The sequence below is a fragment of the Balaenoptera borealis genome (assembly GCF_965194805.1).
Source record: "Balaenoptera borealis genome assembly, chromosome: 2".
NCBI classification, from domain to species: Eukaryota; Metazoa; Chordata; class Mammalia; order Artiodactyla; family Balaenopteridae; genus Balaenoptera; species Balaenoptera borealis.
Window position 1 is genome coordinate 19,488,527 of NC_138867.1, and position 16,804 is coordinate 19,505,330.

Sequence of the window (16,804 nt, forward strand, 5' to 3'; positions counted from 1 at the left end):
AATCGTAAGAAATGAATAGGAATTATCATTTTTTTATATAGCACATGCATTTCAAGTTTTCCATAAGGGTATATTTTAGGTTCACTGGTTTCTAAATGCTTTGTCATATCAACATCTAGTTTATTCAACTCTTTTCAGACTTCTTTGAACTGCGAGAAACATTAAAGATCATCTAATCAAGTTTTATAAAATTTCTGGGGACTTTAAAATATAGTGATGCCCAAACCCACCCCAGACAAATTCTGGTCATTGGACTTGGGCATAAATATATTTTTTTAAATCTCCCAGGTTTACTTTAACATACATTCAAGTTTAAGAACCTTGATTCTAGTTTAATTCCTTTATTTAATGAAGGTGGGAACTGAGGCCCAGAGAAGTAGAATGATTTACCCAAGGTGACCAAGGAAATCAGTATAATTATTAGTGAAACCCACCCAGTTCCACAGCGTAATATTTCTTCTAATAGAGTAAGAAATGCCTCCTCTTAATTGGCATTATTTTATCTACAACTTTATTCATACATATCAGCAAGTATCACCTTGAAGTTTAAATTCAAGCTCACAGTACTGCTAACGATATGCTTTCTTATTTTACCTTTTACATAGATATCTGTAATTTGAACTAGTAAATATCATCTCAGAAATACTAAGTTCAAAATAAAAATAATTTCATATCTAAGGTAATATAATGATGTCATATATATTCATTTTTTCCACTAGATATAAACCAGGATTTGATTATTATACCTATTGATCAATTGTGTACCCACCTAATAACAGAGAAAGTTTATAAGGAGGTCTGTTAACATTTCTTTTACATATGATGAAGAGTGTGAAGAGGACAAGTAAAAAAAGCAGAAAGCAAAAAGGGTGAAGAGGATTGTTTGCAAATGTGAAGTTACGGTCAACCTTGTGTGATTTTGAATGAAACGTATATACAGAAGTGTTTGTAGGAAATGAATCTAAGTAAATATTGAGAGGGAGTCTGGAAGGAACACGTATTGTCTTTGTAAACTAACCTTTTATAGGCTAACAGAGCTGTAATTGGTGGTGAGTTAAAGTATTTTGAATAGATTTTGCCAAATCCTGCTCTTGATAGAGTTACAATATAAGTAAAGCAAAAAACTTAAAAAATAGGTCATGTATTTGACCTATGGAAACATAAGAAAAAAAAAGGGGATTAAATACAAGAACCCACAATTAATTTATTATTTTCAAAATTTTTCTTTCTCTTTCAAAAGGAGGACATACTGCAATTCAATACAGTATCATTCAGTATATCATATTATCATGGAGCTTTGTGTTTTCCACATGTCCTACTGATGCACATATTTGTCACTAGAAGGAGTAAAGACATTGACATCACAGGATAGTGAATATCTCTGCTCATATTAAAGTGCTCACTGGGGAAAAGCAGCCATTTGCATCGTTGGACAAAGGAATCATCTTATTAAAGATGATAGTGTTAATAACACCATCCGCAGCTAATGTTATCTAAGTCATATGACTGGAAGACTCAGAAGTGCCCAAAAGGGGGCTTCCCTGGTGGCGCAGTGGTTGAGAGTCTGCCTGCCAATGCAGGGGAAACGGGTTCGAGCCCTGGTCTGGGAAGATCCCACATGCCGCAGAGCAGCTGGGCCCGTGAGCCACAACTACTGAGCCTGCGCGTCTGGAGCCTGTGCTCTGCAACAAGAGAGGCCGCGATAGTGAGAGGGCCGTGCACCGCGATGAAGAGTGGCCCCCGCTTGCCACAACTAGAGAAAGTCCTCGCACAGAAACTAAGACCCAACGCAGCCATAAATAAATAAATAAATAAATAAATAAATAAATAAATAAATAAATAAATAAATAAATAAATAAATAAATAAATAAATAAATAAATAAATAAATAAATAAATAAATAAATAAATAAAGTGTCCAAAAGATCTCTTCCTTTTTTGCTATGTTTCTAAATGTATCTCTGGGAGGGCTGAGGCTGCCTAATGCCTGTTTCACTGTAACAAGGTCATTTTTAATGAAAAGAAGTTAATTAGGCCCAAATGTATCTCTTTTGGTGCAACTGGTGCTATCACAATTTGAATAGTCTCAGACATGCTGGGCATGTGGAGGAAAAACTAGAAGTGTATCTCACTAAGGATGTCAATCTAGCAGTTTTAATGAAAGAAATTCCACTGGGAGCTAAGGAAGAGAAATATGAAAGGCTTAGAAATTATTTAAGGGGAAAGGGGACAGGAAATTTGCAGAATGAGGATAAGAAAACTATAAACTAGAAATAGAATGTATAATAAAAATGATTGTGGAAGGCAATTGAATATAAATGTTAAACACAGTTTCCAAAGTGTCACTAAGAGCAATTATTGTTAAAGTACTAGTTAAACACACAACACACACACACACATACACACACAGTGTTGAAACAGAAACACTTTGAGAGTCTCAGTTAATCCGCATGTCAGCACAACAGGGATTTCATTCAACCAAGGTTTTTTGGTTCACTTATTACTAAAATATGTTAATAAGATTGCCTTTTCTGTTTCTTCTAAACGTTAGTCATTTTATTTTTCAGCTGAAACATTTTTAGATCGACCTATCAGTTGTTTGCCATGAGAATATGATTATTCATTAACAGAGAATAAACAAAGAGAATGAAGATGAATTTTTATATAGTAATAAATGTGGAAATACGAGTGAGTTTATTACTGTAGACTGAATCATATAAAATTGTTCTTTTTATGTCAAAAATTTTCAATTATCAGCAATTCCATGTAATTCAGCATGTGAGGAGGGTTAACTGTACTTGAGAATGATAGAAATACACCAAGAAGAATCTAAATCATGAGATTAAATTCAGTAAGAAAGAGACAGAAGTATATGCCTTGCCAAAAATAATTTCATAATAAGCTTTCTTTCAAAGAAGTCCTAAGCAGCCTTTCTTACCATCCCAACTCTGTTGACTATAACTTATCAAATCCCAAGTATTCTTCAGATTTTTTTTGAATCAGCACTTGGTACACTGCTTTCTTCTTCCTCTGCTTGTGGCCCTCTATAGTCATTATAAAGTAATTTTTTCAGCAGCCCACTGTCATGATCTGTCTGCCTTCAAGCATTGAGACACATTCACTCATATTATTTCTCTGAGAAATTTCACCTATGAATTCTTGTACTCTGGTGTTTCTCGTATCCAAAGCAAAAGAGCTATTTAGAAGTTTACTTTTAAAACAGGGTAGAAATTTAGAAAAATCAAAGGTGCTCAATTGCAATATGTTTTCTTAAAAATGTGAACTTAGAGATTTGAAATAAAATTTTAAGAATCATTAACTACCTGGTTCATTTTACAGCGCCCTTTAGACTTGACATGGAAGATGAAGGTAAGGGCCATGATGAAATATGGAGGGTAGACTGGACAAAATAAATCAACTGATTATTCATTTTATTTAACATTTGAAGAAGAGGATGAATATATATGTGAAGATCACTATTTGGAACAAGAAAGGAGTCAAATTTCTAAAAGAGTCAATTAAACAAAAAATGTCTAGGTATTTCCTTTATGCTTTCATTATTAGCAAGTGAAAATAAAATTATAAAATGCAGAAAATACAAAGTATATGAAATAGCATTTTCCTAGAATTATTAATGTAGGAGGGATTACAATATTCACTAACTTATACAAGTGATGGTTTTACCTTCAATATCTATCGTTAAATAAATAATTACTCACAAAATCTTAATGAGGATGTAATATCCAATTAGATAGTGTTACTCTGAAAGGCACCAATAGTGTATCTATTAGTTTTTACTTAACTCTATCATTGTAAATATTTTAAAACCATTCCATGCTATGATTACGTGGAAATAAAAGAAAAAAGTATTACTTTATATGAGCTGTTTTAAATAACTTCAAATTTGATTTAGAATTGGGGAAAGTAGTGAGATATAATATTAGGTTACAGGATTGCACTTCTAAATCAGAATTGCTCTGCCTGTGTTGGTTTATGATGGTAAATTTTAACATGTCACTTAACCTCTCAGTTATTGGTTTCCTCATATGTAAAGTGAATAGGTCAAAAATCCCAGACTCCCTTACAGCTCATAAATGTTAACTATTATTCTAAGCTATTCGAGCATACCTTCTTTTATTATTCTTTACTTTACTGTGCTTCACAGAGATTATGCTTTTTACAAATTGAAGGTCTGTGGCAACCCTGCATCGGGCAAGTCTATCAGCGCTATTTTACCAACTGCCTTTGTTCACTTCACGTCTTTTGGTGATTCTCACATTTCAAACTTTTTCATTATTATTTAATTTGTTACGGTGATCTGTGATCAGTGATCTCTGATGTTACTATTGCAGAAAGATTACAGCTCACTGAAGGCTCAGATCATGGTTAGCATTTTTTAAGTAATATAGTATTTTTTAATTAAGGGCATGTACATGTTTGATTAGATATAATGCCATTGCGCACTTAATAAACTACAGTATAGTTTAAACATAACTTTTGTATGCACAGGGACACCAAAAACTTCATGTGACTCACTTTATTGCAATATTCACTTTACTGCAGTGGTCTGGAACGAAACATGGAATATCTTTGAGGTGGGCCTGTAGAAGTAAGCTGTTTTAAATTATTCACTGTTGTTCTTTTGATCAAGTATATATTTAAAAATTTTTATTGATATAAACTTGTAAAGAAATTCTAATATTAAATAAGGAACTTTATGATTTTCCATTGACCATTCTCAGGAGAGTAACAAGTTGGGCTTCTCAGAAAAACTAAATATGAATAGCACATCAGGAAGGAAAATAATCAGTGTAAATTTATCTTGAAAGTTACTGTCTATAGTAACAAGACTTATTGACGACCTCTGTGGTAAGCACGGTTCTAGGTTTTGGGGATGCTCAAGTTAAATACAAACAGAAAACAAATAAAAGCAATTGGTATTTTCAGAGTGCTTGGTTTCCACTAGACATTTATATACAAAACGTGAAATAAGTGAGTTGTATAACATATTAGGTGGTGATGAGCGCTAGAGGGGATAAAAGTGAGGAGAGACTTGCAATATTCAAAAGCGTGGTCAGGGAGAGTGACATAGGAAGCAGGTAAGAGGGGGAGCTCGCTCCTACCTGAGGCTGAGGAACGGTGTTCCAGGCAAAGTGCAAGCGCTCAGAGGTAAGAGCAAGATACACTTATTTGGAAAGAAAGTTGTCCAAAACGGCTGATGGACGCAGAGTCGAGGTGGTGAGAGCTTAGTTCAGGGAATTGGGAATGGAGAGTCAGATTATTTTGAGCTCTGTATCCTCTAATTCAAAGGATTTTAAATTAAATCTGAGTGAAAAGTCACTGAAGGTTTGTGTAGGGACTTGAAAGGCTGGCACTGATGTGGTTAATAATATTGATGTGTTAAAAAATTTACAAAAATTACAAAAACTTTGACAATGCTTTGGAAAGAATTGAAGAGTGACTCTGAAAGCCTTTGTAGCCACGTTATCTTATTAGTGGTATAAAAAAGGACTCAGACTTCCTGTTTAATGCTTTATGTAATAGCAAAATGCAAAATATCCTATTTCATCCAGGAAGAACTTGATTTTCCTCCCATGGTGGAAAGCAAAAATATCTAGAAAACTATATGGCAATAAAGTAAAATGCAATTCTTTCCCAGAAAATACTGCTTTAAAAGTAATTGAAAATACTGCTGCAACTGTAAAGGGAAGAGCATTAGAACAAATTAGACTGTGTGGGAGGTTTGCTACACAGCAGATGAGAGAACAGATATTTCTAAGATGAATCAGCCTAAGGTATTTGCTGGATTCTCCTTCAATAATAAAACAAAATGAAGGGCTACTTTTTCTATGAGGCACTAAAAGAAAGCTATATCAGAGACATATATAAGCTCAACAGTAGATGACTTCTTATAAAAACTGTATTTTAGGAGAAAATTGTATCCATATAAACTCTGATGGAGTACCTACATGGCATGAACTTTTAAAAGGAAAGATAAATTAAATATCACATGCTATAAGAACCTATTACTTTCCTACTTAGTGCCAGAGACTGTATATGCATTTTGAGTTAAAATAAACAGATGCAAATGGCTTTTTATTTAACCATAATCATGCTTTGGATAATCTCCTGTAAGCAGACATTATATCCAGGTCTAACAAGGAACTGCTTTTATGTTAGCAGATGGAGTTTACTTATTAGACCATGCTTTACAAAAATTGTTAAAATAATAAATCTCTCCCCATGCCCTGAGGGTCAGTAATTCTCACTCCATAGGACAAACTGAGGGATAGTATTACAGAACTAAGAACACCCAACAGAGCATCCTGCATTTCTCATTTTCTGAGATCCAGCTGAAAACATTATAGTTTTTGTGCTAAAAAAGCAAAAGTATGTTTTAGACATGTAGTTAAAGATAACGTGTGACTACTTTTGAAAGATTTTAAAACCATTCCATATCATGAAGTAAGAGGCTAAGAGGATCTAGTTCCTTTGCTAACATTCAAATATATTAATGTTAATATCCTCACACATGTAAATGAATATATGTTGGAGTGGTCATTTGAAATCTCCCTTTCAAAATAGTATAACATGAGCTCTCCCACAGTCTTATTTTTAACAGTTCACCAAAAAACATAATTTTTTTAAACTATTGTAATTTGAGCTTGGCTTGCTTGCTTCCTGTCTTTTCTCCCTCCTCCCTTCTTTCTTGCTTTCCTTCTAGTTCTCTTTCCTTTGCTTATTCCCTACTGCTTCTGTTCCTTTTTTTCTTCTATCACCAAGAATTAAAAAAAAACAAGAATGAAAAAATAAAATCTAAAAAGATCTAATAGAAAATCTTGCGGAGAGTGGTATGTTGAATGAATCTTTCTTCTAGCCCAGTGAAAGAAAACCACCACCACTGAAACCAGGTAATATGTTTACCTTAAATGTTAAATGGGACTTTGTAGATGTGATTAAGGTAGGGATCATGAGATGGGACTGTTATCCTTGGTTATCGAAGTAGGCCCAGTGTAGTCACAAGGGTTTGTGTAAGAGGGAGGCAAGAGGATCAAATCAGAGAGAAAGAGATGTAATGACAGAGCAGAGGTTAGATTATACGAGGAAGACTCACAGGACAAAGAAGGCAAATGGCCTCCGGAAGTTGGAAAAGGCAAGGAAACATTGTCTCCTAAACCCTCCAGTAGGAGCTCAGTCCTCCAACACCTTGATTTTAAGACTTCTGACCTCCAGAATGATTGTGCAATACATTTGTTTTGTTTTAAGCTACAAAATTTATGGTAATGCTATAGCAGTAATCAAAAACTAATACAGAGAATGACTTATACAAATGCATGAAAGTTTGAGACCTTAGTCATATCAGGATATGTCAAGAAACGCAGTGTAGCTAGAGCCTTGGATGCATGCAGAAAAATAACAAGTAATTAGGTGTAATTTGTACCTTTTTTTGATCTGACTAGGTGCCTCTGCTTGGGCTCTCATACACAATTTTCACACCTTATTTTATTTAACTGTTTATTTTTCTGTCTCTTCTGATTTTCCGTAAACCCAGTGTGGATGAAGATCAGTGCCATTTTGCTCACTGTTTTATCCCCAGCATCTGGCACAAGGCATCAGTTAAGATTATTTTCATGATTGAGATGACTTGTAATTAATTTGAGATTGGAGTGGGGTCAAAGTATTTATAGTGTACGTCAGATGTACAAAAAAGTGTGATATTTCCTATAGTAGATATCTTTCCTCAATGATGGTGAATACATTTGATCTTGCCAATGAAAAAGTTTCTCAGTGATATACAGTTAAAAGAGTCAAGGTTATAAATTACTCGATATTCTAAGGTTTGTTACTTCTGAGGACTCCTTCTCTAGTGATCCAACTTCCAAAATGGCACCTGGAGCTCTGGTTTTTCTCATTCCATTGGGGAAGTGCCACACTGTATTTCACACTGTCCCCAGTGTCTCTCTGTGATCACAGCAGAAGAGCCTAATGGTTTCCTTGTGGTGACTCACTGTGTCTGCTGTGAGTGCAGCTCTGCTTGTACAGCCTAGCGGTGGCCCTCGTTTGTCCATATGGCTACCTACTCACCCCACCCCTTCCGCTCAACATCCTCAGCTCTATTGATTTTGCCTCACGGGGGCACACGGGAAAGTTTTGATTGTCTATATATTGTGTGTTGTCTGAGGAGAAGCAAGGGAACTACCTCAGGCCCCTCTACATAAGTATTTTCCTCAGCATCTACATTCTTACCCTCAGGCATCATTTTTGACTTAATATTAGGATTCTCTGAGGCAAGTACAGTCTTTCAGCATCGCAGGGATGGAAAAAAGACATCAGATATCAACCGCCTAGTCTTAACAACCAAACGCCTTTCAATCTAACCCTTGTCTAGATCCAGAAAACAAAGACAGGATTCATATCTAAAATTTGCCTTTTCTTTTCCTCTACTTATCTCATCAGCTTTTACCAACAAAAACGATATTCGTTTATCTCTTCTCTTTCTATATAACACTGTAATGCTCTCTAATTTTTCAGTTACCTTATAGACTAAAAAAGCAATGAAAAAACAAAACAAATATCAACAACAAAATTCTCTGAACTGAGACAACCAAGCTTGGATCCTAACATATAAAAATTCCACCTTGGGAATTTTGAGAAATCTTCTTCCTCTCTCCTCCAAGGAAAACTGAAACATAAAAAGCATTTGCTTTTAGCTTGTTTTCTCACCTGGACTTTTATTACACAACTTTAGCACTATCTTGATATCCACAGCAAAGCAACGGCCTCCTCATTTTCAGCCAGATTCTGTCTTCCTTGTAAAGCATGGAGTACATTTCACTTTCTGGCTAAAGAAGCCTTAAATCAGGTAGGATCTAGAAATCACCTGGAACAAAATTATTCTGATTTAATATCTTCCTCCTATACAAACTTTATTTTGAATGTGGTTGAAAGTCATTGAAGTATATTGAGCAGGAGAGTGACTGAGTCATAACTACAGGTTTGAAAGTCACTGTCAGAGGGTTGGAAATTTTTACTGAACCAGGATGATCCTGGAGGTAGGGAGATCCATTCATTGCTAGATCAGTGATTGAGTGGGGGAGTAAGATGACTGTGATTTTAGACTATGATGCTTCAGGTGAAAAAGAGAAGGTAAACTTGCGATATAATTTAGAGGTGATGTAGTGACTCATTGGATAAAGCAAAAAAGGAGCAGTGGCAGTGTCTTGGGCTTTATGTCATTTCTTGAGAGATAAAATGGAGGAGGAAGAGCAAATTCTAAGGAAACAATTATCATCCAGCTTCCTTTGGGGATGTGGATTACCAATGTGGTATGGAAACCCAGAAGTAGATTCAGAAATGGAATATCAGCAGGTGATATGAAGGCTTAGAAAATGTAAATATATGGAGAAGACAGTTTAAATTTGAGGAAACAATTAATAGTATAAACTGACTTTGTATATTGTTGTGGAGAAAGTCAACTTCCCTCTTTATAAACACCAGTTCCTAAGAGGCAGAAGTCAGTAAACAGAAATATTAGACAATATATTCTCTACATATTGTAAAATAGAATATTATTTTATATGTGCACATATAAAAATAACTGTTGGGCTTCCCTGGTGGCACAGTGGTTGAGAATCTGCCTGCCAATGCAGGGGACACGGGTTCGAGCCCTGGTCTGGGAAGATCCCACGTGCCGCGGAGCAGCTGGGCCCGTGAGCCACAATTACTGAGCCTGCGCGTCTGAAGCCTGTGCTCCGCAACGAGAGAGGCCGCGATAGTGAGAGGCCCGCGCACCGCGATGAAGAGTGGCCCCCGCTTGCCACAACTAGAGAAAGCCCTCGCACAGAAACGAAGACTCAACACAGCCAAAAATAAATAAATAAATAAAATTTAAAACAAACAAACAAACAAAAAAAACTATTCCCTTTAAAAAAATATACTCATTGTCTGCAATTCAAATTTAACTGAGCATCCTGGAATTAAAAAATAAAAATAAAAATAAAACTGTTATGGGAACAGTTATTTGCCTCTTTTCATACATTTATTTTCCTTTGTATAATTCTCATAGCTTTTTTATTTCGCAGCATTTCCCCCCTTCACCTCTCCTCAAACAGTGTCTTTAAAAAGTCCTCTTATACTTAAAGTGCATGAAATCTTTAGAATTTCACATACTGTTTCCATGAGGGAATTCCTTCCTGGCATTTCTGGGAAAACTGATATGTTTTTCCAAATCTTAAACCCTGCTAAAAATAAGTCCAGAACTTTAGAAAACAGGAAAAAATATAATTCTCCTACAGGAATTGAAGCTTAACAATCAGTATAGGGAAGTTAGGGGACCAAGGAATTCACTGACATCAAAAAGAAAGTCAGACCAGGGAGCCTGGAAGGCAGAGCTGAAGGTTAAGGTTGACCTTTTCGGGAAACTGAAAAGGATCGCATTAGGGAAAGTAGATACCACTAATAAAGTCAAAGCACAAATGATGGGCTGGAAAAAATATTTACAATTAAATCATAGAACAGGGAAAATTTCTCTAGTATATATATAAAATTTCTACACGTTATTGAGAAAAAGAATGTTACTGAATTACAAAATTGGTGAAGGGTATGAGGACTTTATGGAAAAAAGAAACATAAATGTGTCTTCAGCATATAAAAAGATATTTAAGACCATTCCTTATAACATAGATGCAAATAAATACTGTAATGAGATACAGTTCTTTTAAAACCTAAATGATGGGCAAACACTGGAAAATTTGGTAACAGATAACAAAGTGTAACCCAACTTTAAATAGCAAACCTCAATTCAACCACTCTCTACATATTCGTTTAAAAAGATAAAGTTACTCCATAGCACTTGTCAACATCTAACAAATTATATATTTTATTTGTATTTGAAATAAACTGCCTACACCAAGAAAACATAGGCTGCATATACACAGTTCTTCCAACACCTAGACTTAACCTCTGTCTTTATCATCCAACCTAGTCCCTGAAGCCAGCAGAGAGAGTGCTACTAGGCCATCCTTTCTTCTCCTCCTCCGTTTATCCTTATCCCACTTCTTCTTCTACTTTGTCTTCCTGGTCATCTTCATCTTCAACTTCCTCTTCCTCTTCCTACTTTGTGCCTGGCACGAAACTTTCAGCTATGTTAGGGAAAAATTTTTTCAGTGCAAAAAGTATCTGAGGATACCCAAAGCTCACTGATGTTGTAAAGAGTTAAATTCTAAAACTGTGTTGAGGTGGGACACAGATCTTTATTTACTGCTGTTGTTGTTTTATAGGATCAAATACTTTTATCAGGGGAGGAAGAAGGTAGATGGCTGTTGTAATTGAACTCTGTATAATCTCCACTACATTTCGATAACGATTAGTTTAGAAACAACATGCCAGCAATTCTCCTGTTACTAGGACTAATGGTAACTTGAATCATTTCAATGATCATACAGCTGAGGTAGGAAACAAACATGACTGTTGTGTTTTTAAACCACGATCCTTCTGAACTGCTATTTTCCTTCTAAATGAAAGATAGTGTGAACTACAAATTAAAATCAAATGGCTTATAATGAAGGCTTAGCCAGTTTATATAATAAATAGTATTTTCTTATCATTTTACATTAGTTTTCATTGATCTGTTAGGATATTTTAATTTTAGAAGAAATGACTGGAAATGTCAGAATAAGCGACACTTGGAAAAAAAGATCTGTCAACTAGTAAAGATAGACACCACAGTGGTCCTTTATATAAAATACTGAGAAGACCCACCACATTATAAAAATTCAAAACTTTTTAATTTTATTACTATTTAAGGGATTATTTAATTGGAAAATCATTTAAGGGGTTTTTGAATTTGATATAATATGGATATTTACAAGTACGAATGAAGCATTTTAAAATGACAGTATTTTACTTTTATTTATTTCAACTCTTTTGAAGTATTCTTTGAAGACAATAGAGCCATGGAAGAAATTGTGGGATAAGGAAATAAAGGAATAAAATAAACAACAATGGGACTCATGGGAAATATTTCAGATGTAAATAGATAAATTTTCTGCTCAGATCAAACATTTTTTGTGTTCTTCCTCTCTCTCATCTCTTTCTAGATGCTATATCTATTCTGTTTTCAAAATCTCACCTCAAATAGCCTCAAATATAAAATTTAATTTCAAAAGAGGATGAACTTGTAAAAGAAGAATATACATGGCCTCCCTTTGGTGGTAGCTTTCTGTCTATAAAGTGGGACATTTGAAAATAAAAAGAGGGGGACACCGGATCCCAGAGATCCTCCAGAGATCATCATTGTTCATCTTCTCTATTTATATACCATGACAGGGAGATCCAGAGACTCTATTTTTCTGTAGCACACTCAATGACTTAATTTTGCTAAAACTCACATTTTATCATTGATCATTTTCCACTCTTAAATATTAACATTTTCTCTTTGGTAAGAGAATCATTATTATCATGTGTCCTTTTCATAAACATTTCCTTGTGTTAATAAAAGACTATTAATTTCAAAGATGAAAGCAATTCCATTAAAGTATGGAATACCATAAAAAGAGAGTGTTACCTTGTCAGTTTCAGCATTGTATATGCATTTCTAGGAGATTTAGAAATCTTTTCTGTTGCAGGTATGTTTTCTTTATTGCACTATTTTATACTAGAGCATATTGCAGGGTTAACAGTTTTTAAAAATGACTCATAATTTTGTGCACATCTCTGCCGTATTATTACAATCTTCATTCTGTTTAAGGTTTAATTTTAAAAATAATTCCCTCTTATTAAAATATCCCACATTACATTATTGCTGGTCATGCAGAAAATTACTTTGCTGCAGGAAACAAAGCCATCCAGTATAATCTTTTCTCCTTATAGCAGAGGAGATAATAGGATTAATCGCAAGTCAATATCTTGGAAGTAGAATACTTTGCTGGCTGAACTGAGCCATGCCTGTCATTTAGAGATGATAGATAATTGAACTTATGTGATACTAGATAATCAAATGCATCCAGTCACCATAATAATGAATATTTTTAAAATCTTAAAATGTGTTAATTAGCCATTGAATATGAGGAGAAGCTGGATTAGCCCCATGGGGAACCAGGTGGCTTGTTGAGACATCATCATATAACCATGCCCACTTAGGCAACTTTCTCCTCAGCTTACCTGATACTATTTTGTACATGTAAAGACACTTGATAAAGTAGAAAAGGTCTCATACTGTGAATCTTTTAATGATTGTGTCTACTGCATGGCTTTGGGTATAACATTAGATCCTGATACTGGCCAGTGGCTTGATTCCTCAGTGGTTCTCTTCGTACTTAGTAGGGTTATTTTAAAATGTATTTTTTCAGAACAATGTCTATATTCATTTTTAGGAATGCAGTTTAAAAATGAAGATTTTTACAAGACATTTGAGAATCTTTAGGCAAGTGTTATTATCATGAAATTTTGGATATAAGAAGAACTTTATTTCATATTATAGATAAAAAAATGAGGTGCAGAGGGGCTATATTATTTACGGAGGAATATAGCATTGCTGAAAGTGTTAGAATGAGAATTCATGTCAACCACGCTCAGTAAAACACTCTGCACTACTTAAAGCTATCTAGGAGAATTGTGAAATGAATCACTTAGTGTATTTAGGAAATTATAAGAGGATTTTTTTTTAAATTTAACTCTACAATAAATTTTTTAAATGACATATCTAAAGTGTACCATAAATTGATCTCACCCTGGTAACTACCACCTATATCAAGATACAGAACCGCACCAGCACTTCAAACCCTCTCATATTTCCTCCTGACCCCTCTCTTCCCCAAAGGAAATGACTGTCTTGACTTCCAAACCCATAAATTAATTATATATATATGACATATATATTATATATATGACTTGTATTCTTTATGCCTTACATAATTTATTCAAAATTATGTTTGTTGGATTCCTTGATGTTCAAATATATAGTTGTAGTTCATCCAGTTGCACAATTGTATAATAAATCATCAGTTAAAGTTACCACAAAATATCCATTCTACTCGTGATAGATTTTTTTTTTATTAATTTTTTTTTTTTTTTTTTTTTTTTGTATTTTCCCAGTGACATATGATGTGGAACATCTTTTCATATGCTGATTGGCCATGTGTATATCTTCTTTGGGGAGGTCTCTATTAAGGTCTTTTGCCCATTTTTAAAATCAAGTTGTTTTCTTATTTTTGAATATTAAAGAGTTCTTTGTATATTTTTGGATAATAGTCCTTTATCAGCTGTATCTTTTGCAAATATCTTCTCCCAGTCTGTGGCTTGTCTTCTAATTCTCTTGATATTTTCTTCACAGAGCAAAAGTTTTCAGTTTTAATGAAATCCAGCTTATCAATTATTTCCATCATGTCTTTGGTGTTGCACATATTTCTTTTCAGTATAAAATCAAAGGGATCGCTTCTAATGTTTCACCACTTATAATCTTTGTAGATTTCTGGCAAGTTCACTATATCAGGTTTAAAAGTTTTTTTATATTCATAGTTTTCTAAGAGTTTAAATATTTTATTTTTATTTCTCATCTATTGAGATTTAAAATGATCTTATTTTTTAATCTATTAACGTGGTGACTTGCACCAATAGATTTACTAATATTAAGCCATCTTTGTTTTCCTGAGATAAATTCAACTTAGTCTTGGTGTATTTTTAGTACGAAATTTAAGATGCATTTTGCCATTTTAAAAGGAATTTTGGGGCTTCCCTGGTGGCACAGCGGTCGAGAGCCCGCCCGCCAATGCGCGGGACACGGGCCCGAGCCCTGGTCCGGGAGGACCCCACACGCCGCGGAACAACTAGGCCCGCGAGCCACAACCACTGAGCGTGCGCGTCCGGAGCCTGTGCTCCGCAACGAGAGGCCGCGATAGTGAGAGGCCCACGCACCGCGATGAAGAGTGGCCCCCGCTCGCCACAACCAGAGAAAGCCCTCGCACAGAAACGAAGACCCAACACAGCCACAAATAAATAAATAAATAAAAATACTTACAAAAAAAAAAAAAGGAATTTTGTATTTGTGTTCCTAAATGAGATTGGTCTACCATTTTTCTTTCTCACACTGTTTTTTCCAATTCTGGTATCATGGTTATCTCAGTCACAAGAAAAGAGATGGAGGTGAGGATTTGTTTCTTTCTATTCATGCAACAGCTTAAATAAGACAGCACTTACTTATTCATTGAAATTTTGGTAAAATTCACCTGAAAAATATCCAAATTCTTATGTTTTTCATTGTAGGTCAGATTCTAAAATGGTTATAGGTCTATTTGAGTTTTCTACTTTTTTCTGAAGCTGATCATTTTTTAGATTTCTAAACAATGTATTTATGTCATATAAGTTTCTAAATGCATTAGCATAGAGGCATTGAAAGTATTCCCTTGTGACCCTTTTCATCTCTACAGTGTCTGTACTTATGTCCCTTTAAAAAAATTCTTTTTTCCCTTCATCAACCTTGCCAGAAGTTGTCTATTTTATTAGTCTTTTTAAAGAATTAACTTTTGATTTTGTTGCTAATTTCTGTTGCTTCTTTTATCTTCTAGTTCACTTTTCTATCTTCTTGAATTAAAAATGTGGTTCAATTATTTTTAGTCATTTTGGTTTTTCTAATAAAGTTATTTTAAGGCTATAATTTTTAAAGTTCCACTTTGGCAGCAACCCACAACTTTTTTTTTTTTAAATAAATTTTATTCATTTATTTATTATTATTATTATTATTATTATTTTGGCTGTGTTGGGTCCCCGCCTCTGCGCGAGGGCTCCCTCCAGTTTCAGCGAGCGGGGGCCACTCCCCACCACGGCGCGCGGGCCCCTCACCACCGCGGCCTCCCCCGCCGCGGAGCACAGGCTCCAGACGCGCAGGCCCAGCAGCCGCGGCCCACGGGCCCAGCCGCTCCGCGGCACGCGGGATCCCCCCAGACCAGGGCCCGAACCCATGCCCCCCGCACCGGCAGGCAGACTCCCAACCACTGCACCACCAGGGAAACCCACAACTTTTGACATGTAGAGTTTTAATTGTTCAGTTATAAATATTTGTAATTCATGTTATAATCTCTTCTTTAATCCATTAGTTATTTAGGGATGCTTTCCCATTCTGGCTAGCCTTTTATTATTAAATTCTAATTTCATGAGGTCTTTTAGATAGTGTGTCTTTGTTATTTTTTGAGTCTTCTTTTATGTGATAGAATGGTTGATATTTATAAACATTCCACATATGCATGAAGAGAATGTATTTATTAATTTTTATTGGAGTATGGTTGCTTTACAATGTTGTGTTAGCCTCCACTGCACAACAAAATGAATCAGCTATACACATACAGATATCCCCTCTCTTTTGGACTTCCCTCCCATTAGATTATTTATATGAATTAGATATTATGGCTAATGTGTTTATAATCATGTTAATAAAACTTTGGTGCAATAGTCACACAGTTTGATTATATATCAAGGAGTGAAATTGTTGACTCAAAGGGAATGTTTATGCTCAAATTGTGTAGAAAAGGCCAAACTTTTTCCAATGTAGTTATACCAATTTGCAGTCTGATCACGAGTGTATGAAAATCGTCTTTCCTCTAAAACTTTGCTTAACACTGGTATGTTAGCCTTTTTAATTGTAACCATTCCAGTGGTGTGTAATTACTAAGTTTTTAACAATCTGATGAGCTCACATAGAAAATTTACTAAGATAAACTACATTCTGAGCCACAAAACATGCCTTAACAAATTTCAGTGAACAGAAATCATAAAATCTCTGTCTTTTAATTGGTGTATTTAGGCCATTTTCAC

The 16,804-nt window shown here is 34.9% G+C and overlaps 1 protein-coding gene and 1 long non-coding RNA gene across 6 annotated transcripts in view; one reads left to right on the top strand and one right to left on the bottom strand.

Annotated features, from left to right (window-relative positions):
* Positions 1 to 16,804, top strand: part of LOC309623719 — a 203,024-nt gene that overhangs the window by 53,518 nt on the left and 132,702 nt on the right. The window contains exon 3 of one of the 2 annotated variants that reach the window (XR_014241496.1): positions 1,241 to 1,841. The exons of the other annotated variant lie outside the window; for it this stretch is intronic. This is a non-coding gene — a long non-coding RNA (uncharacterized lncRNA). Of the gene's footprint in view, positions 1 to 1,240; positions 1,842 to 16,804 lie in introns of those variants that run through there. 2 annotated transcript variants of the gene reach the window in all.
* Positions 1 to 16,804, bottom strand: part of LOC309623716 (uncharacterized protein) — a 451,333-nt gene that overhangs the window by 13,236 nt on the left and 421,293 nt on the right. The gene's annotated exons all lie outside the window — the stretch shown is intronic.